Source organism: Sinohyriopsis cumingii, chromosome 16 (assembly GCF_028554795.1).
Source record: "Sinohyriopsis cumingii isolate HCF-2022 chromosome 16, ASM2855479v2, whole genome shotgun sequence".
Classification (NCBI taxonomy): Eukaryota; Metazoa; Mollusca; class Bivalvia; order Unionida; family Unionidae; genus Sinohyriopsis; species Sinohyriopsis cumingii.
The window spans coordinates 22,356,982-22,384,853 of record NC_142976.1 but is presented as its reverse complement, the minus strand read 5'-3'; the positions used below and the strand labels follow the sequence as shown (position 1 = coordinate 22,384,853).

The 27,872-nt window shown below is 39.6% G+C and overlaps 1 long non-coding RNA gene across 1 annotated transcript in view; it reads left to right on the top strand.

Annotated features, from left to right (window-relative positions):
* The first annotated feature begins 965 nt into the window (after positions 1–965).
* Positions 966–27,872, top strand: part of LOC149780061 (uncharacterized) — a 45,223-nt gene continuing 18,316 nt past the window's right edge. Inside the window, exon 1 of the long non-coding RNA XR_016414993.1 lies at positions 966–1,210. This is a non-coding gene — a long non-coding RNA (uncharacterized LOC149780061). The remainder of the gene's footprint in view (positions 1,211–27,872) is intronic.

Genomic DNA, 27,872 nt, shown 5'->3' with positions numbered 1-27,872 from the left:
TATGTGTGTGTGTGTGTGTGTGTGTGTGTATAAGATCGGATCTTCGCAGTAATTCGTGAAGATCTGATGGACAACACTAAGAGGTTATGTTCTGTTGACCTTGTGATTCACCAATCAAGTCACAGCTTTCAAAGTTTCTGAACGTGAAACACGTCACTTGGAACATATTGTTACTAACGATAACTCTCCCTAACACGACTTTGTATTGCTTTATCTAATAGGCTACTGCAAATAGTTGACTGGGAATTCCAAAGGTCACTAAAACGTGAACTTTTTTTGGTGCCTGTCAGTAATCCATGTAGGACTGTGGAGATCAGAAATTAATCAGACTGGTGTGTGTGTGTGTTATTTTGTTTATGAAGCTAAATCAGATGCAACGTGTGGAGGATATAAAATACAGATAAAGATATACAACAATGAAAACCAATACGGTATTCGCATGAAGCAAGTTAGATTCATCTACACTTTCGCAAGTGTCAAAAGCGTCAAAATAAGTACGACACTTGACTCTCTGCATTTTCCAGAAATGTTTAAATCAAAAGAAATAAATTTGTATTTTACTTAAATTGTATTGATGTTTTCCTTCTTTTAAGGCCATTTGCACCGAAAAGTGTTGTTGACATGAATAATTTAGATACAGCATGTCGGAAAAGCATAACAAAAGATGACGTGTCAGGCTTGTTTTAAAAACACTAAATGATATTACCTAGAAATATGATTCAATTTGTTGTATCCGTTGTATTCTTAACGACACGGACCCGAGTCCCAGGAAGCCGACTGTTTGGTAAGGTCATTGAGTACTTCCATAATTTTCTTAAGAACAAAACTCAGAATAAACAATGAATACGTCATTTCCTTTTGATACTAAACCCGATACCATATTTACAAGGGAGATCAAAATAATGACAAGAATCATAAATCGTGGGAGTATATAACAAATTTGTAACGAAAATAAAATGAAAAAGGCCAGTTTGTGATGTAATTATACCATTCATTAGGATATATATCGCTTGCAGTACAGGCAGTGAAACAATTTTAACGAGACATTCTGTCAATAGTTACGACTGGTTTTAAAGACGATTCTATTTCAATGATATTTTAATACATTTCTCTTAGAAATGTTGTTAGAGGATGAGGAAGTTTAAGGCCATCTAGATGGAGTCTTTTGTGTGTGTAGAACTGATGTCCGGGGAGTGGAAGACGTTTAGAGGTACAAAATAGTTTCACCCGATCTCAAATCCACATATTCCACCTCTACGACCCAAAAAAAGCCATGACACAAATACACAACCATGAACTATGAGACTCGTACACCGTTCGCAAAACGTTGCTTTTATATCGTTTCTATCTTGGGTTTGTGTGGTGTGTACAACGTTGATTTTATAACTGCGTAATCGTGCTCCTTTTCAGTTATTATTTTGGTCATATGCAATCCCCTCCTTTTTGCCTTTTTAATCAGGACACTTACCGTTGCCTTAAGTCTTCTGTAACACCGATGTTTCTGTGACTATCTTAAAGAGTTACTGTCTTAGTTTTTCCTTCATATTGTATTTTGACTTAATGATTTTCTTCAACTCATTTCAATGAAGTGAATGTTGGTGTATTTTCTCCAACATATCCCAAAGAGGTTGGGGGTGAGGTTATTTTTTAAACTCATAACAAAGTGGTGGAGGTGAGAGTGTTTTCTTCAGCTCACCGTAAAGAGATAAGGGTGTGAGGTTTTGCATATATTTTACGCTACATAGACTAATTAGAGATCAAACTTTCATAATTCCAAAAGTTGGACAAATGTAAATTTTTTATGCAATGGCAAAGACTACAAGGTTTCATACGAGCACCTTCCTTGTTCAGGATAGTATTTCACTGATGTAATTAGAATGATGTCTTGCTATTAACCTTCCTTGTTCAGTTTAATAGAGCACCGATGTAATTAGTACCACACGTTTTGCGTATGGCAGGATATGTGATGGTTATTTGATCACAGTAGCGTATTTTATGTCAACACGTCGAGTTACATACTGCAATTAGTTGTTATTATAAAGACATGTACGTACTTAGGTTATCGTATCTACAAAACAACATACACATACCAATTTATCATCATGTTTATATAATCATATCAACACAGAATATTTCCTGTTGATGCTAAATACGTCATCTTGGTCACGCATGCAAAATATCTGGTGACAAAGATAAAGCAGCTTTATATTTTCAAAATTGTTCTCAAGTGTCAGGGGCGATAACAGGCACTAATACCAGCGCATGATATGCTAAATGCACAGGATCTTGACCAGACTTTATTAAGTTGAAGCTGACAACATTTGACCACTGCATAATTTTATTTTTTGCGTCGAAATCATTATCATAAGCAAATTTGATCTGGTTTGTTTTGATGTGTTATGGCATCGCATAAATAATTTGTTGCCGATTCGAAATGGGTGACACTAAAACGACAAAAGAGAAGGGCTATTGCAAGGTGTACTCTCCAAAGTTGCATGATATGTTTCAGACCCCGTACCACTGACTTAAATTACACCCCCCAAAAATACCAAAATTAAAAGTGTTGACAGCCCAGCCCCCAAAAACAAAAAGGAAAAAAAACTATAAAAAAAAACATTATTAACCTTTCATGCACCAGATTACGGGAGTGTCCGTCAACCACCGCTCCGACCTCGCCTGCAAGCAATTAAAAGATGCACCGTGATAGGATGTGTATATGTATATTTAGATGCCTCCAGGACATTAGAACATATCAGAGAGGTCCACCCACCCAAATGTGTCTGTCATTTCTTGTGTCAATCGCGCTCATATATATATATATATATATATATATATATATATATATGTTTGTGTGTGTGTATATATATGTGTGTTTGTGTGTGTGTATATATGTATGTTTGTGTGTGTATATTTATATATGTATGTCTGTGTGTGTGTGTGTGTGTGTGTGTGTGTGTTCCACGAAATATACATATTTGTTCCGTTTGACCCACATTGTTGAAGATGTTGGATGATGGATAAGACCGTTGCTAGGATGAATGTTTAAGTCTTGACAATGATCTTGTTGTTGATATTGTTACTGGTGTTTATGTTGCTTCTATTTTAAGCTTACCTTTTCTAAATTGTCGATGATGTAGCTTAGTTCACTATCATGTCATCTCAAATTTGACAACTACTTTGCCATGCCACTAAACATGCTAAACTAGGAAATATCTTTATCTGAGAAACGAAATGGAAAAAGCTCTCCCCCCCCCCCCATTGGCAAAATAAGAACCAAAGCAACAACAAGTTGAACTTTATTAAACCGTACTAGTGACCTCTGTGAATATAATGAAACGCAAATGTCTCTAATGGGAGTTTTATTATTAAGTTACATTTTCCTTTGACTTATCTTATTTAATGGGCATTTGTCCAGTGTAGTGATCCCTTGCTAATTGTTTAATGACTTGCGTGATAGCTTTTCTTTAAGGGAAATCTCTTAATTATGGAATCTTTTGACCGACAAAATGTGTTTCTAATGTAGTGGAGTTGTGAGCTTATGCAAAACTCACATTACATCAGATGTTAGGATTTTATGAACTTTTTGCACTTGGTGTTTATCACGTTTATGTACATGACTTAGTTTTCAAACGGTAAGGTACATATATACATTCTGAACATCTTTGATGGATAATTTGCGAGCATTTGTACACTATAATCTATTGCAGGTGTACACCATCTTATAACCATAAACTGTATCGTAAACTCGAAGTGTCTTCGCTCTTAAACAGAAAGTGAGTGCATTTATTTATTTCTCGAGGAGTTTTGGCTTAACACAAGTTCCATACATCAAAGTATTTTATGCGTTTTGAAAATTTGTATTACTTTTGCTTTCATGATGTTTGCAAGAAGCTTTGGATTCTTAAGGTACTTTTATCAGTTATTTCAAAGCAGATAGGCCTATCTGTCTTCGAAATCATACCATATTACGTCCCATGTTTAACATAGGGGCCTGTTTATATGTAAATTTGGGGGTGGGGTGAAGGGTTGGGGTGAAGCATAAGTATGCGTGTATATGCGTGCTTTTGTGAAACTTAGAGAGCGAGAACAATTATAAAATATAAGTGCTCTGTTATCTTCATTTTCTATGTTGTTGGCGGGGGGGGGGGGGGGAGGGCGGGGTACGAATTTATAAGCGCAAGAAAGGCTATTCGTGACGGCCTTTTCAACTAGTGGAGGACGAACAAGGGAAAGTCCCTGTAAGAACCACCAACCCACTGGAAGCATGTGGCAAATTTTCTCACAATGGTCTGTACAGTTTCATCAAAGGCATATTACTGTATACTATGCTGGAAATCACTGGATTTTCCAATGAAAATAAATGTGTTAATTCACCACTTTTCAAATGCTGAGAGTTTCATCCACTCGATTAAATTTATGCGCCATTCACTTGTTTCAAGCGAATATCCTCCATATGATGATTTCTATCAACTGTAAATACATTTAAATGTTTGAATTACATTTTGTTGTTTCGTAATTTCGCTTAGTTCATATTTCCCACATTTTTTTCTCAATATACTCAAGGGTGACTGAATGGATGTGCGTCTAGCGCTCCATAAGCTAAGCATTCTGTGGTTGTAGTGTTCTAATTTCTTCATTTAAACCAAATTTCATGTTTAAATCACGAGTGTATGTGATACTTATTTAATCAATTTTGAATGAAAATAGAAATTACCAAAAAGAAGCAAATTTGTAAAGAGGTCTGAATTGCAGACACGTGGCAGGGATGTGAAGAGTTCATTCATTCCATCAATACATAGCTGCCTATAAGCAATCTTAATTCCGCCGGAATGTGTTTTCATGTATATAAATAAATTATGTCTATATAATGTACGCTACATCTTTGTTATACCACTCGTTTCGTAAACTTTTGAATAAAAAGAAATTCATCAAGCATTGTTTCCTTTAAATGAAAAATGTTTACTCCTCGTGGTGTTGCATAACATAATCACAGTAAAGTCAGCATTCTATATCATTATGAGAGAGAGAGAGAGAGAGAGAGAGAGAGAGAGATTTGGATTGTTAACGTAGCTTTAACAAATTTGGTTATATCGCATGGTACCAGTTTATATTGATGTCTGACAATGGGGCATCATGTCGCAGACAAGTAGCATCATGTCCTACCTAGTTACAATATCCTGACATCAAGTCCTATCCATTTACATTATCCTGACATCAAGTCCTATCCATTTACATTATCCTGACATCAAGTCCTATCCAGTTACATTATCCTGACATCAAGTCCTATCCAGTTACATTATCCTGACATCAAGTCCTATCCAGTTACATTATTCTGACATCAAGTCCTATCCAGTTACATTATTCTGACATCAAGTCCTATCCAGTTACATTATTCTGACATCAAGTCCTGTCCAGTTACATTATCCTGACACCAGGCCGACCAGTCTCATCACTATCCTATTAATGCTAAGCGCCAAGCGATGCAGCTGGTAGTTCCATTTTATACGTATTTAGTATGATTCGACTGGCGTTCAAACTCGCGACCTCCTGCATCAGAGGCGGTCGACAAAACCACTTAGGGGAGAGAGAGAGAGAGAGAGAGAGAGAAAGAGCATTTTTGGGCGTCGCAAACTGCTTCGGCAGATGATGTTTAATTCTAAGGATCCATGATCAATTTTAATATTTTTAGAAGCTACATAGACCCAGGTCAACCGCAATTCATGCAAAGGCAGATCTGGGTTCATGTAGGCTGAAGTTGGACTCTAATTATGCCTATGTATGTACGGTTCTTATTTAACCCTTCAGACGATCTGCTGCTAACCTCACAAAACAATGTTGACTCTGAATATACATTTCCTCTTTAATCTGCGCATGTTACAGTGAATTGCGAATATATGTATAGGATAATCTCTAATTGGTAGTGAAATAGTAACTAATCATTTAATACATTTCTGATAGTCTTTTCAGTCTTTTCTTTTTTGTTGTGAAACTTGTGAATTTTCTATTATTTTTTTTTGTGTTGGTATTATATGCTAAAACAAGTCGTGCCCTTTGGTGAGGTGAATCTGACGTTATATGCACCAGTAAACCTCATATTGATCGACACGAAACGGAGGTCGATATCATATATTTAATTGTGCAGACAAGTATATATATTCATAGAAGATCTCTTTTTTGCATTATGTGATTCAAATAAATAATAATGCAATATATTATATATTTAAGTGTGAAATAGATATTTATCGGCGGAAAAAACTGATATTTTTTAATTCCTTTATCTTCACATTATATTTCCTTACATGTACTAAAACACGAGACCGTTCCGGTGTCCTGGTGGTTAGAGCATCCGCGTCGGATGCGGGAGGTCGCGGGTTTTAACCCATGCCCAGTTTATACCAAAGACTTATAAAATGGTACCTACAGCTGCCTCGCTAGGCGTTAAGCATTAAGATGTTAGTGTTAGGACAAGTCGGCCTGTTGCCAGAATAATCTGACTGAGTGGGACATCATGCTACATGTCTGCGGCAAAGATGTCCAAGTGCAGGACAGTACTATAAACTGCGAAACATCAGACGTATCGAAATGACAACAAAAAAAAAATAACGCTACGTTAAAAATCCAATTCACACACACACACTGGTATTCTCTAATTCTCAGTTTAATTAATAATTTAGTAATTTCAACAATGAGTAGAGCGTGTACTCTACCTAAAACCTGATTTTCACACTTGTCTGTTACATTCCAAATTTACATTACAAGGATGCAACGTTGTGTTTAATATTCATTGTTCGAGTGGTAGTTTTCATTTCAAAGCAACAATTCATCGTGCGTTTATATTCTTTCAAAATTTAGAAGAAAGGTGGTCACATCTGATTGGGGAAGATGAAGCCCATTCAAATTTCTGGTAAATGACCCCCAAGAGCTCGCAAGATAATTTAGACACTTCTATATCTTTGTTTCACTGGAACTGTTCCATATCCACGACAAAATGAAAGATATTTAGAGATTAATTTGATTACACGTTTTCTTCGAAGAGCCGAACATACTTTTTTCGATGAAATAAATAGCATCCGATAAATCTGAAAACATACTATCATGTTAGCTGTAAATTGCAGATTTTTCATTTTTTTTTAAACAGTACTGACAAGAACAAGTTTGAATACGCAGTTTCAAGTGGCGAGATTCCGGTATTTGATATTTGAAGTGTGTGTGTGTGTGTGTGTGTGTGTGTTTATTTTCAACAGTTTTTGTTCAGTCATATCGCTACGATGTCAGCAGTGTGACACTTTTATGGAGAAGTCTAGCACTTGGGCATCATGCCGCAGAAGCTCCAATTGGTGTACATCCTTTTATAATTAAATCGCTCTGCGTGAACATGATTATTAAGGCAACATAACACATCTTAGTTTTCTTTTCAGTGCCGCAGCAGAACGTTAATATGATTTAATATTTGAGGTTTTCAGGTAGCACTCACACGACGCGGAATACAGTCATTCATTTAGGATACACTTCGGCATCAATGCTACGTGAAATCCAATGCTGACAAATCAATGCAACCATATTCATAAACCTTGTACAGGAACTTTTAAGTAAGAATATATTGTTTTATTGATCATGCTGTTTAACATTCTTTCTTTATTCAGATTTGATATGACTCATGATGAAAATATGATCGTCATTCTTTTTTCTACAGCTTCACAGTACGTTCATCATATATAATATATTAAGCTCAAACATTCATTTATATTTCACATAACTTTCACAAAATATTCATCATATTTTGTATAGACGACTCAATAAATTAATCATATTTCATGCAGAATCAATAAATTAATCATATTTCATGCAGAATACTCAATAAATTAATCACAATTCATTAAGAAAATACTCAATAAATTAATTACAGCTGATATAGAAAACTCAATAAAGTCATCATATTTCATACAGTGGACTCGACACATTAATCATGTTGCAGTGCATTCAATACATTTTATATAAAATGCTCAATAACGTAATCATTTTACATACATAATGCTGAATAAAGTAATCATTTTCCATATAGAATACTCAATAAAGTAATCATTTTCCATATAGAATACTCAATGTAATCATTTTCCATATAGAATACTCAATAAAGTAATCAATTTTGTCATATAGAAGATTCAATAAATTAATTTCATACAGAAGACTCAACAAGCATGTGAACAAAATGTTAGGTTAACACTTTAATTTTATGGCCCAACCTTGCAAAGGAATTTGATGAATTGTTCCATTCAGGCGAAATACCTTGAAGATGATTTAGCCCATCCACAGTATGTATTAGTTTGTTGTTGTGTTTTTTTTTATTGTTTTTTTTTTAAAGAAAGCAAAATATACCACTTTTCAAACGCGATCTTCCCTGGATAACCTCCTGGATGCAATCCTGTATTACAATAAAGTTAAGCTAACTGAACATTACGTTTATTTTTATCAATGTTTTATAACCTTTTCACGAGCGGTTTTGAAGACGCTCTTTATAGTCATGATAATTTGCAATATTAAAGCCAAAGTTTAAATAAAATACGAGTTTTTAGGTAATCCGAAACGTACTGGCTTTAAAGTGACGTTTTTCTTGCAACAGAAAAAAAAATGTAATTGTATTTTCGATTAATTATTAGTTTGAAATAGTGTGTGTGTGTGTGTGTGTGTTGTGTGTGTGTGTGTAATTACACAAGTACATACTTAGAGCACAGACTGTTGGAGCAAACTGCCTTCTTGCCAAATGACACGCAAATATATCTGCCCAGATTGATCCTATACAATGATTCGAACTCGACTTCTTTGAAAATTTATCTACATTTAAGAACATCAACACTGTTGTCAAGTTTTCTTGAATGTATATACATCACAGAACACACACCACACAACCACCACCACCACCACCCCCATACCACCACCACCCCAACCCCACCCACTCCACTCAACCCATCCCACCCCATTCCTCCCACCCCCACCTAACACCACCCCACAACAAAACTAAATTGAACGGATTGCATCTTTTCTTTTGAGGTAATTTCTTAAATAACACTTTTGTTGATATATACTACATTTGGTAGAGATGACACATTAGCATTATATATATTCAATTTACACTGTTTCGTGGTTTTTATTTTATTTTATTTTATTTTATTTTATTTTATGCTTTTGATAATGTGACATGCAGTTGGTTGGACTTGACCTTGTCCAAACTCAAGTTAATTTTCTACCAGATCTAAATTATTGATTTTGTTGTGTCCAGTAACTCATTTGGGTTGGAATTAATTTCTTCAAAATATTTAATTCAAATGAGTTTTATCTGGAATACAGAGTGGTCATAAAACTATTTTCTTGGACAGGGTCATTCACTGGGACTTATAGTGAATTCAAACCTATAATTATGTTACCATTGTTCAACAAAAGGCTGTTTGTACTATACCACGATACATGCCACCAAAGGAATATCAACACCTTCAGCGTTGGGCTTAATTGTAATTTCCACTAAAGTTTATTCAGAATTAAATTGTGTCTGTAATTCTGCGATTATTTGGGATTTAGTTTTCAATACTTTAAGTTCCACGTTTCACAATTTCACTTTGTAATCTAAGAAAATAAATTATTTGTTGAATTTTACAAAGCTTGTTGCTTCAGACTTTCCTGTTATTCATTTTAAGACCGTAATCGTAATGGTCAACATATTGTGATGAAAGATGCTTGTATTTCTTGGCAGACTTAATGGCAAATCTCTGTCAAGTTCGTGATGGAGAATGAATGAGAAATGTAAATATGTAATGATGACTTGTTCTTGCGCTCACTGTTAATTTGCTACGACGACGTAATCAGTAATGATATTAATAATGAATATAATGGTTGTGCCTTAGGAGGACGTACTTATATGCCTGTATATAAAGTAGGTTATAAGTGGGGTCCAATTGCAAACAATCTCAACCCTGATCTGCCATGACATTATATGACTGCATATCTTGGACTGTGCAGTTTACAATGAAAGTATTTACCGTATATATTTGTTAATATTTAATCTGGATATAAAGTAATAATGTTTGTGTTCATTCGATGTGCTAATTTTAACGTAACCATCAAGTCAGTAGTTGAACACCGACTGTTTATCTACATGTCAGTGACAGAAACAAAGATGAGATATGTATGGGCTGGATTTTTTTATCGTTTGACATCGTTGTGTGTAAAAAATAAATCGCGTTAAAGAAAATCAGAGGATCAAATGACATGCTATTTAGAAATATAGATAACTAACTATAGTGTTACGTGTTTAGGCTCGAATAAACAGTAACACAAGAAACAGTGAAAACAACACGCTTTTAAAAATACAATAAATAATGTATTTCCCTGGAAAAATACTGTAAAAATGAAAATATGAGAACTTACGGTTTACAGAATCAAATCCAAAATTAATACAAGATTAATCAATGAATAAAATTTTTGTCCTAATATTGAAATGTTCTAATGATTCCAAGTACGAATCCCGACAAAGAATCAAAGTTGGAAGGCGATTACGTATGATGTAGCCTGTACTGTTTTGACGTCTACAGTTCCTTGTACAAACACAATAATGTATCTTCCGGTCTTGAAAATCCAAACAGAATTTTCAATAAATGTCATTGTTCAAGAATTCTGTATGAATACAACAATATTTCCAGAGAAACATATTAATCTTTTAGAGCCCAAATAATTTGGAGAAAAATTAACTAATAACTCACCAAGTTCATTTCTGGTCACAACAGAAGAAAAACAACTTGACATCAAGTGGCTAAATGCTCTGGGCACTGAGATCTTTCTCTCTCTAAACATCACTATTAATACTAAGTGTTTCGCAATTTCGGAAATGCCTAATTGCGAAATATATTGCGAAATAGATGATGACGTGATCATGTTTACATGTAAAAGTCACATAGCTCCCGCATGTCCTTGATAAGGACCAATTATTTTACTCCTAGAAAAAGTTGTTTACTTGACCTTCTATCAAGGCCAGGAACTAAGCCAAAAATAGAAACTGGTGTTTGTATTATTAGGTATCTAAGTTAAAACTCAGGACAAACTGAATTTTCTGGAAATGATAAAATTCTTTGTAAACAAAATTACATTATATTGACATGTAAAGAAAATAAAAAGATTCCAAAACCCCTAAACAATCCAATCAACAAATACAACTTAAATCAAATATAAATTAAATCAAATATATGTAACAATATATATGGGCAGATATACTGGACGTCCGCCAGAAAAAAAATCTATTAAATCTTTGCGTCGCGGCATTCTAGAATAAAATTAAGATAAAATGTTTATTTTAAATGAAAACCCTTGTGTACCGCTCCCTTATGATTAACCATTTAAACGTAACGGCATGCTGTGCACGAGGTGCACTGTTTTATTTTGCATGTTGACACGTGCAATTGTCGATTATAGATCTAAGGTATCTATATGACTAACATGTCCAGACGGAAATATGCTGTTTATTACATTATATAACTATTTCAAGAACAACATGAAACAGGCTTAAAGAAATTTTTTATCTGTTACGCATGTTCCATTTCAATATCGGATTTTTTGGCAGTTTATGCAAGCCTTGGATTAGTAATTTGTATGTATAGGTTAGGTAAATCCAGTTTGTATATGATGTGTGTGCGTGAAAAACGAGCAAATAAATCATATGCAAAATGTAATTCGATTGGTTACCGATTGCAATTGTATCGGAAAGGTAGACTGTAAACATTATTAGATTGTATTTAATTAACCGTTAGCTTGTTATTTAATGAAAATGTATGATTTAAACTATTCATCTTTTCTGGGTCATGCAGTAACTTCCTCGACGTTTTTGGTTACAGTAGTTGTTGCTGTAGTTGGCTTAAGGCCATGTTTCAGTGCATGGTGGGCTCTTCATGGCGACCATAATATTTAGTGGAGGAGAAACCCGGGAGAACTCTTGGAAGAACCACAGACCCACAGGAACCTATTGACAAACTTTCTCACATTCCAGGACAGCTCCGATGACCTAGTGGTTAGAGCCTCCGCCTCGGATGCGGGACGTCGTGGGTTCGATTTCCGGCCGAGTCATACCCAAGACATAAAAATGTTACTAACAGCTGTCTTACTTGGCGCTCAGCATTGAGAGGTCAGTGTTGGGACTGGTCGGCCTGGTGACCAGTAAAAAGTGACTGGGTGGGACATCATGCTACATGTCTGCGACATGATGCCCCAGTGCTAGACATCACTATAAACTGCCACAATGCAGACATCGTAGCGAAATGACTGCAATATTGTTAAAGCTACTTTACAAATCCAAATCACACACACACACACACACACACACACACACACCCATGATGACCGATCTCGATACGCTAACCCACACGTACAGAAGTGAGATGTCAGGGATCAGTAAAGGCAAGCGCTACCCGGGACCCCTGTTTCTTATAGCATTGAAAAAAGAACACCAAAAAAGAAACAAAACAAAAACAACAAACAAAAACGAACAAGAAACCCCACATCAAGAACACGAGCCAGTTACTATATGATTAATCTTGTGACCGTAACTAGACTCGTAGGTTTCAATGAACAGGTCAGAAAACTAAGTGCATACTATAATTCATCGCCTAATGATGATGATGATGATGATGATGATGATGATATGATCATTATATATATATATATATATATATATATATATATATTACCATTTTAGTTTACAGATATATACAATAATAAAACACAACCATATGACAGTAGCTAATTTCGTCTTCGTTTTTTGATGTAATGTGGCGAAGTTAAGAGCATATTAATACAATTATCTGAAGATGCACATATTGATCAACGCGTTCAATTTATTTCTGTACGAGTTATTGCCCTTTAAACTTGAAACCGGACGCAATTTATACTTGTGTGGCTACTTCTATTGTTACAGTTACATATGGCTTTCTTTGAAGATTTTACGTACTATGGTCACCATCTGAAGAGGCTTGTTTAGATCAGTTACTATGGTCTCTCAGTTTTCAGTAGAGTTATTGCCCTTGGATTTTTATGCAATAGTGTACAATTTGTGATTACAACATGTCTCGCAAAAACTGAATTTAACAGTAATCCTGAATGTACGCCGTGGATGAAAATTGTTTGATGTGGAATTAGGTCACAATTAATACTTCCAGTTCAGTACTCACGAATGTAGTTCTAGTCTATTTTTAGAACATTTTTTCCTCTCTCATTTTGGTGGTGATAGAAGAGTCTTATATATGCATTTTTGGTAGGGATTTAAAGGTAACTGTTTATTCTTGATAATATGAGCTCAGGGTGTTGTTGTCTCTGTGTATTTCGGCGACAGTGCACAGTGAGTAATAAGGCCTTGGTGATGATCCGGAAGTGAAATCTCTGTTCTGTTTACATGCTACTATGTTGACAGTCCAGCATCTCAAAAAAGAGCAGGTCAACATTTGACAAGAACTTCACCGTGAAATAATATTTGAAGGTATTTTAGATTAACATATGATTTGCATTGATTGTCACACAGTGGAAAGGTCAGTACTGAGAAACAAATGTAGAGAACATATAGAAAAATTAATTGTGTTCTATGTCCATGTAGCAACTGATGCGTATCTGTTTCCTTCAAAAAAAAGGACTAGTATCGAGATTATCTCCATTTGCAAATTTATTTTGTTCCTTCGAAGAAGTCTGAACTTTTTTTTCTTCAAAGTTTGATTGATAAATGGTTACTATTCATCGAGTTCGGAAACACTGTTAGCTCTTCGGAAGTGGCCTAAATGAAGACAGTATCATTGATAGACATTACGTAAACTAATCCTAGCGCTTGGACCTTATTGACCAAGTATTTCTTACATTAATCTGCATAATCGTTTGCATAGGAGAGACACAACTTATTGAACATAACAGTACGCTTTATGGGAAGATAGAAAGTTTTAATTAAAAATATTTTAAAAAATCTTTTCAAAACAAATTTTCTGTAAATGTAAACTTTCATCATCCGGTTGGTATTGATCCGTCTTATTAATTATCACATTTCTAGAAGTAGTCAAACAACAATTATGGTCGATGTTAGCAAAAAGGTTATCAATGTCGGCTGTAAACAAGAAACTATTTTCTTGGCAGTTTCATCTTACTCAGTTGTTCCAAAAATCATATGTAACTTTCATATATAAGACTTTTTCTAAGTCAAGGGATTTAAATATGAATCGGTCCATTTGGTAATTTCCTCAGTCCCACTTGAACAACTGCCTGGTTGAACTTCCATTGGTGTATTTTCTACAGATGTATATTTTTGTAAAAGGCTTAAGACACTCAGCATCATTAATTGTTGCACCGCTTCTAAAATACACAGATCTCGGTCCATGACAACGGTGGCATTTCCGTTAGCTGCCAAACAGTTCTTTATAGCAATGTTTGCAACGATCTTGTACCTGATTTATTGAGAACTGAACCTTGATTAAAAATGTAAAATATGCTTTTGTTTATAATGTCAGACATGCAGTTATATACATCCTCCAGTACACATGCAGACCATCAGCTGGATATGTTTATGTATTTGGACTCATGGGGCTGCTTATTTCGCTTCAGAGTTGCCAAATAGGTAAGTGAAATTGTACTTTTCAACATAATTGAAAACTGTTTAGTATCCGCGTGCAATCTATTTTGTATTGGTGTTGTTATAAAATTGAAAACAGAACGTGTTCCGCTAAAGTCATGACATGGTATTTGGAAAGATTTACAAAAATAAAGTTCTTCCACTGGAATGCAAACCTATTACAAGAATCTGTACTCGTGTCGATTGTGTGTAGCCCCAGTTTATCCATTATAATGTTGCCACACCTTCTATGGAACTTAGAGTCCTTTTCAATTTAGGGATAAAATCAAAATTCCTGGAGGTAAGAGAGTACGCTTCGTGCAAGTTCCTGCCTCCATCAATGTTAAGTTTCAGAGAGTAATTTACTGTTTGAAGGACAGACGTTTGCATTGGGAAACGCCATATTTGCCGTGTCATCTATAAGGTTCTACATGGATTCTCTGGTTTTCAGATGTATATAATTGTACTTTTTGACGTTGCTGGCTGCTTCATTGGTCATTGGTTTGAATGGTTTGATACATGAGTGGATGAATAGCTTGACGTACATATGGGCGGACACAGACTGACTGATATATAGAGAGATGTGTGTGGTAATCAATGGACGGATGGAAGGGCGAAATCACATACATATAGACAATAAAGGCAGCATCTGCAGGTGAAGAGGACGATGAAAAAGCGCATATCTGGGTTTCACAGCATATAGGAAATTAGAGAAAATAGAACAATTTTCATGTTTGACATTTTTATTCAAGGTTTAATTCTCAATAAATCAGGTACAAGATCGTTACAAACATTGCTAAAAAGAACTGTTTGGCAGCTAACGGAAATGTCACCGTTGTCATGGACCGAGATCAGTGTATTTTAGAAGCGGTACAACAATTAGTGATGTTGAGTGTATAGTATACCAGTAGTAAGGTGGGGTACATTAGCGTCAATGGGAATTAGCATTACAGAGACCCCTGGGTCAGAATAGCGTCAAGGGAAATTTAACATGGAGAAAAATCGTGGGTCAGATTAGCGTCAAGGGAAATTAACATGGAGAAAAATCGTGGGACGGTTTAGCGTCAAAGGAATTTAAACAGGGTGGGACTTTATAGCGTCAAGGGAAATTGAACATGGGATTTTTTTTTTTTTTTTTAAATTTTTTTAAAAAAGGGGTAGGCAATGGAAAGGCTATCTCTTTTCGAGAAATATGGCTGGCCCTGAAAAGGGCCTTTGGGTTTATGTTAATATTAATATTAACATAGATGGCATCTGTCACATCTTCTTCTTCTTCTTCTTAAACTCCTTCTAACTGCCGGTCCATACACAAGTACCCTCTTGAGACATCCTTGTCTTTCTATGTAAACTCTCCTCATCCATTGACTAGTATCTGTCCTATCAACAACAGTCCACTTGGACCTGACATACATGAGCATGTCCGTCCTAAACATCATGGAAGACACAAGCGTAGAAGATTGCACATCGATCCACATCTTGAAGCGACGAGAACAAGTGAATCAATGCACAGAACTGCGCTTATTTATAGGCAGAGGTAGGATTGAAACGGATTGAGTTCATTCACCAATCCGAACACGCGTTACAAAATTCAGTCAGCTCGCATCCAATCCGAAGAGAGCAGTCTGTGACGTCAGTTGGTCTATATAGATTCGCTAGCGCTTGTGTGCAGTCAATCTATGCGACAGTGATTCAACATGACGGAAACTCAGAAAACGATCCATTGGGGTGCACCAGCAGGGGAGACCGCCCAAGGGAACCCGGACTTACTTTCAGAAGAGGTACATTGGGATTTTGTGGATTTTCTTACCTCGCAAGAATTTGTTCCGGAACCTTCGTTACCTTCTTCATTACCGCAAGTGGAGAATTTTAGACAGAGACAGAAAGAAGAATTGGAGAAATTTATGCAACGACAAAAGGAAGCGGAACAAGCTTTTCTCCTACAGCAACAGCAACAAGAAGAGGTAAGAAAAAAACAACAGCAACAACAGCAAGAAGAAGTAGCAGCAAAGAAACAAGAGGGTGAAAATCAAACGGCTACGGTACTGTTGGACATTTTAGCGGAGTTAAGAAGTCTGAAACAAATGTATCAGACTTCTTTATCACGACCGAAGAGAATACGACCTTCCCGAGCTAAACACGCCAACCCTGTGACTAAGCCTGTCCTACCACCCTTAGTGATTTCAACCCAATCATCAGAAGTAGGCTTTGGCCGTGGCAAAGGCTTAAGGCAGTTAAAGTTGATTCGTTAAACTCACTCCTACACCATAAAGAAAAAAGGCCCTTTTCAGGGCCACCCACATTTCTCGAAAAGAAATACAATTTCAATTTGCCAATAACTCAAAAATAAACCCCACCCATTTTACCCTTATAGTACGTGTTTGTGTATGAGTGCTTGAGTGTAGATTCTTATTTTAAAATCAAAACTCAAAGACACTTACCTTATATCAGTCATGTATTCTTTTATCCATTTTTTACAATCCAATTCACAATTCACCACAGAACACTTTAAAAAGTTCGTACACTTCTTCTTTCTCATTATTTAGCCTCTCTGTTTTTTGAATTTCTTCACCGTTTTTTCCTCATTTTCTTCCCTTCTTCTTTTCTTCTCCTGTTTCTTTGCCTCTTGTAAATAGAATTGTCTTCTTTCTTCCTCTGAAGAATCCCTCTCTTCTTTCGAAGAATCCCTCTCTTCTTCCCAAGAATCCCTCTCTTCTTCTGAAGAATCCTTCTTTTCTTCTGACTTCTCTTGTTTCTTTTTTGGGCAATCTGGAGACCAATGTCCTTTTTCTTTACAATAATAACAGGTATCTTGACTTTTGTCTTTTTTAGCCCCTGTTTTTTTTTCTTTTTTGACGGTCTGGACACTCTGAAGACCAATGCCCTTTCTTCTGACAGATATAGCAAGTATCTTGACTTTTATCTCGAAAGGAAGGAGAGTAGTCCGTGGGCTGGTCTGAAGAGAATTTTCTAATCACCCCTCGCAAAGCTCTGACGAAACGTTCCATCTGGGTAGTCTCTTTCATCGTTGTGCTCGGCTTGAGAGTGAAATGAATAGTGAAAGGACAAGACACACACCCTTTTTATATACGCTGGTTTGCCAAGACTATAAATTAGTCTATGGTGTTTAAACTTGAGTCATTTGACGTTTTGCACTCAAGATGAAACGATCCCATTCATTCGAGAAGAAAGAAGAAGAAAGTAAGAGGCAGAAACGTGATCTATCGCCTCGTACCAGGGCTGAAATCTTGGCACAAATTCATGCCAGTGATTTTGAAGAGGACATGAGTGAACCAGAATCCGAACCCTCTAAACCAAGTTCAAAACCCTTAGTCAACCCTGAAAAGTACTATTCCATTCGAGAGACGGAAAAGCGCTCCTCTAGAAAATTTAGAACCACGGCTTACACCTACACGGTGAAGTTTAAAGATTTCAAGGCCGACGTACCCTTGGAGAAAGCAGAAGGGTTTATCACCGAGATGTGGGATTCTTTGCTCACCGCACTCAAGCGACAATGTCAAGCCAAAGAAGACGATCGCTTGACACTATCCATAGATCACGACGGTTTGAAATCCCCTGTTTGGATCGAGTTTAGCAGACCCGCAGAACTGACCCCTTCCAAAGTCATGGACAAGATACAACAGGTGCAACAATCTAATGACCAGTTTGACATCACCGATGGTAAAGCCACACTGAAAATGGCCCACGTCTCTCCTCCTCAAGGAACTGGATGCAAAAAGATGTTATTGGTGGACGACCTTCGCAACACCAAAAAGAGTCTCGTCCGAATTAACAACCCTCAAGACCAGATGTGTTTAGCCCGTGCCATCGTGGTGGGACGAACCTATGCCAACAAGAACGACACGGTAGAATGGAAAAGAACCTGGAAAACTATTCAACAATCCGACCGAGCCAAACAACGAAATGAAGCAGAACTCCTGTTGCAACAAGCCGGACTGTCCAAAGACACACCCTGTGGCATTCCTGAGATGCAAAAATTGCAAGATGCCCTAGCTCCACGCTACACCTTGAAAGTGCAACCTCAAGAAATGCGTGGAACTCTGTTGTTTCGAGGCCAAGATTTTAAGGACGGAAAATACATTCATGTCTATCATCACGATGACCATTTCGATACCATTACCAGTATCACTGGATTCCTGGGATACAGTTCTTATTGTGAGAAATGTGACTATGGTTATAACAATCGAGACACAAGCATTGTGGAATGAAATGCCCAGGATGTTTGGCCTCTCCACCTTGTCTGAGCGAAGGACCAGTGCCTTGTTCGACTTGTTTGCGCACGTTTGTCAGTCCTACCTGTTACCAACAACATTTGAAAACACAAGGTTCACAGAAGAAATGTGCTTGTCAACTCCTGAGATTGTGCCCTACCTGTGGACAAGGCATACTTACCAATAATGCCAAGGCACACGTATGTCGAGGAAAGAAAAAATGTCACATTTGTCACCACATCGTGGACTTGGAACACCAATGATACGTGCAAAAATACCAACCCCCACCAGAGAAAGAGGACGGTCACAAGAAGAAAGGCAATTTCATCTTTTTCGATTTCGAATGCATGCAAGAGATCGGCATTCACATTCCTAATTTCTGCGTGGCTCATCGAGCGTGCGAGAAGTGCATTCAAGAACCTATCTTCAGTCATTGCCCTCACTGCAGCAAGATTCCTGGAGGACGTGAAAAAATCTTTCGGGGACCAAACACGTTAGCCGATTTTGCCCGATGGGTCTTAGACCCCATCGACAAGACGTGGAGCCAAGAAGACATCGAACGTTACGGAGATTGTCATCGTCATGCCACGGTGATGGCTCACAATTTCTCCGGATACGATGGACAGTTTCTTCTCAGATACTATACGGAACAAGGCACCGAACGTCCTAAAGTCACTTTGAACGGAGCCAAAATCATTTTCCTGCAAGTGGGACAAGTGCAGTTTAAAGATTCGATGAGTTATCTGGCCATGCCTTTGAGTCGAATGCCTAAAACGTTTGAAATGACAGAAATGGCTAAAGGGTACTTTCCACACTTTTTCAATACGGAAGCCAATCAACATGCCGTTCTACCCCATTTGCCTGAGGCTCACTATTACGACCCCGACAACATGCGTACCGAACAACGAGAAGCTTTCTACGCTTGGTACCAGGCTCATGCCTCTGACCCCTTCGACTTTCAGGAAGAAATGTTAAAGTATTGTCGTTCCGACGTGGACATTTTACGGCGTTGCTGTGGAAAATTTCGAGAACTGTTCATGGAACACGGAGGGGTCGATCCTTTGAAAGAAGCTTGCACCATTGCCAAAGCGTGTTCCTTAGTGTACCGCCAACGATTCATGCCTGAAAACACCGTGGCTGTCATCAGTCCTCAAATGACCCACTTTGTCAAGCGTCAATACTCGGTCAAAGCCCTACGTTGGTTACATTACTTGTGCGACAAGGAAGACAAATGGATTCAGCATGCCCGCAACGGAGGAGGCGAAAAGACCATCGGAACGTATTCGGTCGATGGCTGGGACTTAGAAAACCCCAAGATCGTGTACGAGTTTAACGGTTGCTTATTTCACGGATGTCCCGTCTGTTACCCTGACCGTGACACTAAAAATCAGTTTTTGCAACGAACCATGGAAGACTTGTACCAGGACACTTGTCAGCGACGCCTAAAGTTAGAACAGCAAGGATACCAAGTGGTGGAAATGTGGGAACACGAGTACGATCACCGTTTGAAAACCGATCCCGAGTTTAAACGCCTCGTGGAAAGTTACCAGTTCATGGACCCGCTGAACCCGAGGGATAGTTTGTACGGAGGAAGGACCAATGCCACCTGTTTGCTGTACCAAGCCGACGAAGAGAAAGGAGAAGAAATCAAATACTTGGATGTGTGTTCGCTGTATCCCTACGTGTGCAAATATTGTCACTTTCCTACAGGGCACCCGCAATTGTTGACGGAACACATCGACCTGAAAAACATTCGACAATACGAAGGCTTGATCAAGTGTAAAGTTTTGCCTCCCACGAACCTATACCATCCCGTCTTACCTCACCATTGTCAAGGCAAACTGATGTTTCCCTTGTGCCGTACTTGTGCCGAAACGTGCAACCAAGATCAGCCTTGTCAGCACACCCAGGAAGAACGGGCCTTGACGGGAACCTGGGTCAGCGTAGAATTGTTCAAAGCTATGGACATGGGATACCAACTGTTAGAAGTGTACGAAATTTGCCACTTTCCCAAGACACAACAGTACCACAAGGGTGACCCTATTCAGAAAGGCATTTTCGCCGACTACGTGGATGCCTTTTTGAAACTGAAACAAGAAGCCAGCGGCTATCCTTCCTGGTGTCACACTCCCGAAGACCAAATACAATTCAAAGAGAAATACTACGAACAAGAAGGCATCTCTTTAGACCACATCGAAAAAAACGAAGGCAGGCGATCGTTTGCCAAAGTGATGTTAAATTGCTTGTGGGGTAAAATGGCACAACGACCGTGTTTACCCAAGACGGAATATTTGACAGAACCTTCCCGCTACTTCCAGATGATTCACGACAAAACCAAATACATGAAACACGTGGACGTCGTTCGAGAGGATTTGATCTTGGTCAATTACGAAGAAGATCTGGACTTTGTACAAGACGACCCTTTTGGAAATGTCATCATTGCGGCTTACGTGACAGCTCATGCTCGCTTAAAATTGTACGAAGCTTTAGAACTGTTAGAAGAACGCGTCCTGTACTTTGACACGGACAGTTGCATTTACATCCATCACCCGATTCAACAGCACCCTGACATCGAAGGAGACCGTTTAGGAGCCTGGACAGACGAGCATCCCGACGACAAGATTCTAAGTTTCGTCAGTGGTGGTCCCAAAAATTACGGCTACGAATACCGGGACAAACAAGGAGAAGTGCACACGACGTGCAAAGTGAAAGGACTGACTCTGAATCATCGTACCAGTCGAGTGGTCAACTTTGGGGTATTGAAAGAAGCCTTGCAATCGGGAGAGGATGGAAACTTTAAAGTGATCACTTATCAACCGAACAAGATTGTACGTTTACCCACTCACCACATCGTCAGTCGACCCTTGGAAAAAGTCTATCAAATTGTATACCAGAAGCGAGTGCGACTTCCCAATCACTTCACCTTACCGTACGGTCACGTCGGTATTGGTCTGTATATAAAAAGGAACCCTAGGCAAGATCGATAGTTCATTGTTCATTGAAGTAACTTACCATGTCGTTGACGAAGAAGAAACCAGATTGGTTTGGCTTGGACCCAAGAGGTGGCCCAGTATGCACGAGAGTTATTCAAGGAAAAAAGTTACTTTTCAACCCGTGTTAGTGACGGTGCCAGAAGAACCCGTCACCCAGGAAGGGACTGTCGTGGACAGGCCTGAAAGACCCTTTCGGGAGGACACTTGTGTGACCTTACCCCCTACTATAGAACTGGTTAGAACATTACCCAAAACATGTTCTACAGACACTTGTTTTTATTCCACGTTCATGGTTATCATGTGCCTTTTATCCTTGTACTTAAGCCTTTGGCTCTTATGTATTTTTGTCTTTCGTATTCATGTTTGAAAAAAAAACATTCAATAAACGTGTTCTGAAAAAGTATATAAACTCTTGTCTTGTTTGTTTTTCGTGTCACAAGTGACATTTCTCACACAATGGCTACCTCTGCTGTCTCTGCTCCCTCTTCCTCTACTGTCAAAGTCATCGACGAACACTTAGATCGTGCCAGTTGGGAGGCTTTGTATCTTCGCCATCCCTTTAACATGCTCATTGCTGGACCTAGCGGTTCAGGCAAAACCGAATTCGTCAAACGTTTGATCGAACATAAACATCATTTGATCGATCGGCCACCTCAACGGATCGTGTGGTGTTACAAAGAGTGGCAATCGGCGTACAACCTCTTGCGAGAAAGTCAAGGCGATTCCATCGTGTTTGTGGAAGGCATTCCTAAAGAAGACGACGGCATCGTCTCTGACTCCCGTCAAACCCATTTGGTCATTTTCGACGACATGTTAGGAGAAGACGAAGAAGAAATTAAACTGTGGTTCACGCGCAAAGGGCATCACCGTAATGCCAGTGTCGTTTACATCACCCAAAATTTGTTTCAACAAAGTAAAGCCCATCGCACCATCAGTCTCAATGCGCATTACGTGGTCTTGTTTAAAAGCCCTCGAGATAAATCGCAAGTGCAAGTCTTAGCCAAACAGTTAGGAACGCCTTGGCTGACTCAGGCGTACGACGATGCCACTGAAACGCCACACGCCTATTTACTCGTCGATTTGAAACCTACGACCCCCGAGGATTTGCGATTTCGTACCCACTTGTTTCACCACTGGTGCCAAGACGGAGGGCCTGTCCTGTACACGTCTCCGTCCTCGACTTCATTTCACTCCCCATCAAAAAATCTATAAAAACCTCAAACCCTTTTTCGTCTGTCTCACACAGCGTGAACATGACGTCCCTTCAGTCGCATCTTCCCGTCAAATTGATTCGTGCCTTGTATGGCATCAGTCGAGAAAAAGATCCACAAACACGAGCTCGTGTCTTAGAAGCTAGTCTCAAAGAAGTCTTACGATGGTTCACGGTGACGGCACGTCAATTACTCCAAGGAATCATTCAGATTCCTCATCAAACCAAACGCTTTTTCGATCGAAACAAAGTCGCTTTGGTCCAACTGGCCGATCCCCGCATCGACACTCAAACCAAAAAACAAATCATTTTGAAACCTGGAGGGAGCGGTACTCTAGGAGGGGTCATCATTCGCTCACTCTTAAGATGGGATCCTAATGCCCCCAGAGTTATACCCAAGACAAAAGTCCAACGAAGCCCCAAGAAGAAAAAGACCAGGTCCCCAAGGAGAACTTCTCCAGTGGCAGGACCCTCCTCTGACCAGACACCACCCCGGAAAAAGAAAAGAAGCCCCCAGAAAAAGAAAAGTCCACAGAAAACTAGTCGCAAGAGAGGCACTTCGGCCAGGACGCAACCTTACACTCGCAAACCACGACCTGCCACAGCGGTGACTGCGTCTCCGGCAGCTTCACGTTTGTCCACTTCTCCGTTAATGACACCAGGAACTGAAGAGTACTTGGAGACGTTGATCACACCAAGAACTTCTCCGTTGATGACCCCCAAAAGAACTTCCCCAGTGGCAGGACCTTCCAATTTAGTGGCAGTGGCTGCTGCTCACAAAGTACCTTCTCCCAAAATCAAAGTTCAAGAAAGATCGGGCACGTTACAAAGTTTACTGGATTTGTCCAAGCAGGAACTGGCTCGATTTAGTCCGTTACGTACCCCTGCACGACGTGTCATGCCTGTCCTCAAACTAATACGACGTAAAGACAATCAGTGGCGACGCGTTCCAGTATGAAAAAGGCCTGTGACCAAGTCGGGTATCAGTGTTTTTTGGTGCTCCTGAAGACTCAAAGATGTCACCCTTCAGAAAACCCCAAGGAAAGAAAAGGAAAGGACTGCCACCACGTTTAGCCAAACATGGGGACATGTTATCTGTCCTGTCCAAAGCTTCTCCACCCCTACGAAAAAACCTCATTCAAACAGCCTCCAAAGATGTCATCGATACCGTGTGCGAATGTTGTTTGATCGTTTTGAAAGGCACGATCCCTTTGTCCAAACACCAGAAACAATGCTTAGGCAAACATCGTCACGTTCTTCGCCAAATGGTTCAAAAGAAAATTCCCATTCGTCAAAAAAGAAGATGTTAGTGCAATGTGGAGGTATTTTACCTCTCTTGTTAGGCCCCATACTGAAAGGAGTCTTGGGAACCATGTTGGGAGGACTGGTGGGAGCAAGATAAAAAGGCCTCGGAAATTCCAAGATCTCAGAATCGACCCCTGACAACCCCATGGAAGGACGAAAACTAGCTTTAGTGCCTTACAAACGATGGATGGAATACCATCGGTGGCAAGAACAACACACCCCGCATTTACCTCCCAATCCCCATTTGAACGAGATGTCCCAGTTACAACACGAATTGCAGTCCTTGATGGATCGCCAAGATTTGTCCGAAACAGAAAAATCGCAAAAGTACGGTCAACTCTTGCAACGACTGCAACTCTTTCACCAGAAAGCTTTAGACGAAACAGCTCTACCCACTCTGAAAGATTTTAAGACCTTGATGAAAAGTCCAGCACCATCACCAGTACCAGTACCAGTACCACCAGTACCCGTGACCAAGACAGAAAAAGGAGAAGAAGAGGAAGGGTTTCAAACTCCACCAGAAAAAGTACGCAAGTTAACAACACCACCTACCTCCAGAATTGGATGGATTAAAAAGATGAAGGCCACCCCTTCTTCCTCACAAGAGAAAAAGAAAGTGAAGACAGAAGTGAAGACAGAAGTGAAACAAGAACCGATATCCCCCGCTCGGACATCCTTCTCCTCTTCGACACCTATTGCTGGCCGCACACGCAAAGCATTGCAATCCAAGAAAATACCCCAACAGAAAAAGAGTAGCATCCTCCAAGAGTGGGTGTCTTATTAACACAGCAACCAACACAAAAAAAAATGGAAAAAGTCTTAGCCAGCATTTACTACGATCCCTCGCATCCTGCAGGTTACGCAGGAGTTCAAAAATTGTATCGTGCTGCCAAAACGCGACTGAAAAGTCTCCGTTTACCTCAAGTGCAACGATGGTTACAAAAACAAGCTACCTACACTTTACACAAACCCATTCGACGCAAGTTTGCCAGAAGTCGCACCCGAGTGGAAGGCATCGATCATCAATGGCAAGCCGATTTAGCCGATGTCTCTCATTTGGCCAGCTACAATCGTGGCTACAAATATTTGTTTTGTGTCATCGACGTCTTTTCCAAATTTGCCTGGGTCGTGCCCTTGACTTCCAAATCAAGCAGCGAGTTGGTGCGAGCCCTGCAACGGGTGTTGAAACAAAGCGGTCGTCACCCTCTTCGATGGCAAACGGACAAAGGCACCGAAATTCTGAACCAAGCTTTCCAAAAAGAACTAAAGAAACGAGACGTTCATTTTTTTACCACCGAGAATCCCGAAACCAAAGCCAGCATCGTGGAACGTTTTCAACGCACTTTGAAAGAACGCATGTGGAAATATTTTACGCATCACCACACTCTGAAGTACATCGACATCTTACCGCACCTGGTGCAAGCGTACAACCAATCTTACCATCGAAGCATCGGACGTGCCCCGCAAGACGTGACTCCCGACAACGAAGTGTTGGTGTCTGAGCGTCTGTTTGGTACGTCCCCGACGAGGGCTGTCCCCGAGAAAAGTGGAATGTTGGCCGTAGGAGATTGGGTGCGCATTGGCAAAACCAAACGCACTTTCGACAAAGGTTACTTACCTAACTGGACGACCGAATTGTTTCGCGTCACTGGACGAGTGCATGGCCGTCATCCTGCCGTCTATAAATTGGAAGACATGAACGGAGAAGTGCTCAAAGGAACGTTTTATTTGCCCGAGTTACAACGTGTCACCAAAAAAGAAGACGACGTGTACGACATCGAAAGCATTCTCGAACGCAGAACCCGTAAAGTGGGCAAACGACGTGTCAAAGAAGTCAAAGTACGTCGGAAAGGATATCCACCCAGTTTTGATTCTTGGATCGACGCTTCGCAAGTCATCGACTATAAAAAGAAGTGACCATCATGCCCTTTCACACAGCAGACGCAGCTACGTCGACCACTCCTCCCTCACCTAGTTCTTCTGTGCAAGATTTACAAAAACAACCCTTGTGGGTGTGGTGTGGAGAACGTGTGCCTAAAAAGCAAATCGTCTTTTTCTGCCAAATCTTCGTGGTGTATTGTGTCATCGGGGCAGCCATTGCCAATTTGAGTTTGCAACAAGGAGACAAACAATTGTGGACCATTTTATTGAGCAGTTGCATCGGTTACCTGCTTCCTAATCCCTCCCTGAAATTCACCTCGAACGGGAACCACGGGAACCTTGTGTCCAGTGCCAGTGCCAGTCACCACTCCAACCACAACCAGAACCCCATTTTGGGCGGAGACACGCCTCTGACTTCCACTAACCCCTCGGACAGCCACAGAACTCTGGAATTATGAGTCACCAAAACCAATTTTACTTAACCTTACCCAGTGACAGTTCCATGGAGGTGTTTCCCAAGAACACGTTGTGCTGTTACACGGCCAAATTACCTCAAGCCATCCCCTTAGATCACGAAGCCCATTGGGAAGTGGCTTTAGTAGAAATGATTCACCCGACCCAAGTCCTCAATGTCCTTCCCAATCAAAATTTTTTTGATGTGGAAGTTCATGACGAACAATTGCAACAGTGGATGGATAGCAATGTCAAATATGACAAGAAAACCCGTACACAAAAGTACACCACCTATCACTTGTTCATTTCCCCAGGCTATTATTTTAGTGGTCAACATTTGGTCAGCACCATAGCCTCCAGGTTTAATGTCGTGTTTCTGAAAGCTTTGGAGCATGTTAACAAAAGTGTCACCATGGAGTACCACAAAACAGCTCGTCGCTTCTTGATGAAATTTGAACGGAGTAAAATCCTGTCCATTTTATTTTGTCCTAAATTGTATGACATGTTGGGCGGAGACATGAACCTGAGAATGAGCATGATGAAGAAAAGCGAATTACCCATCGTTTACGACAACGAGTCTTTTAGCAAGTTATTTCGTGCCCCGGTAGAACTGAACCAAGGACTGAATTTGATGTTCGTGTACTCCGATGTGGTGGAGTATAACGTGGTGGGACACACCTCCGTACCGTTACTGCGTGTCATTCCTTTCAAAGTGGATTCTGCCACGAACACTGACGAGGAAGGTGGAAACACTTACCACGTCCACCGCGAATTTGTACATCCTCACTATTTGCCTGTCAGTAAGTCGTATTTGGACACGGTCAACATTACTATAAAAGGAGATTTGGGACAAAATATTCCATTCACCAAAGGAAAAGTCACGGTGAAACTCCATTTTCGAAAACGGTTTTCTCACGATTCGTAAGTCATGTATCCAGTGTACCGAGGGGTTGCTCGACAGCGAGGACACGGCTTAGGAGATATGTTAAAATCGGCCTTTCGTTCGGTGGCCCCGGTGTTGAAACCGATGGTGACACGCGGATTGCACGCCTTGAAAGATGCGGCACTGACGCAAGGCAAAGAATTTCTCCAAAATGTCATCATCGACAAACAAAACCCTAAAGAAGCCTTCATGAGGGCAGGCAAAAATGTCTTGCTGCAAACGGGCAAAGACATTTTAG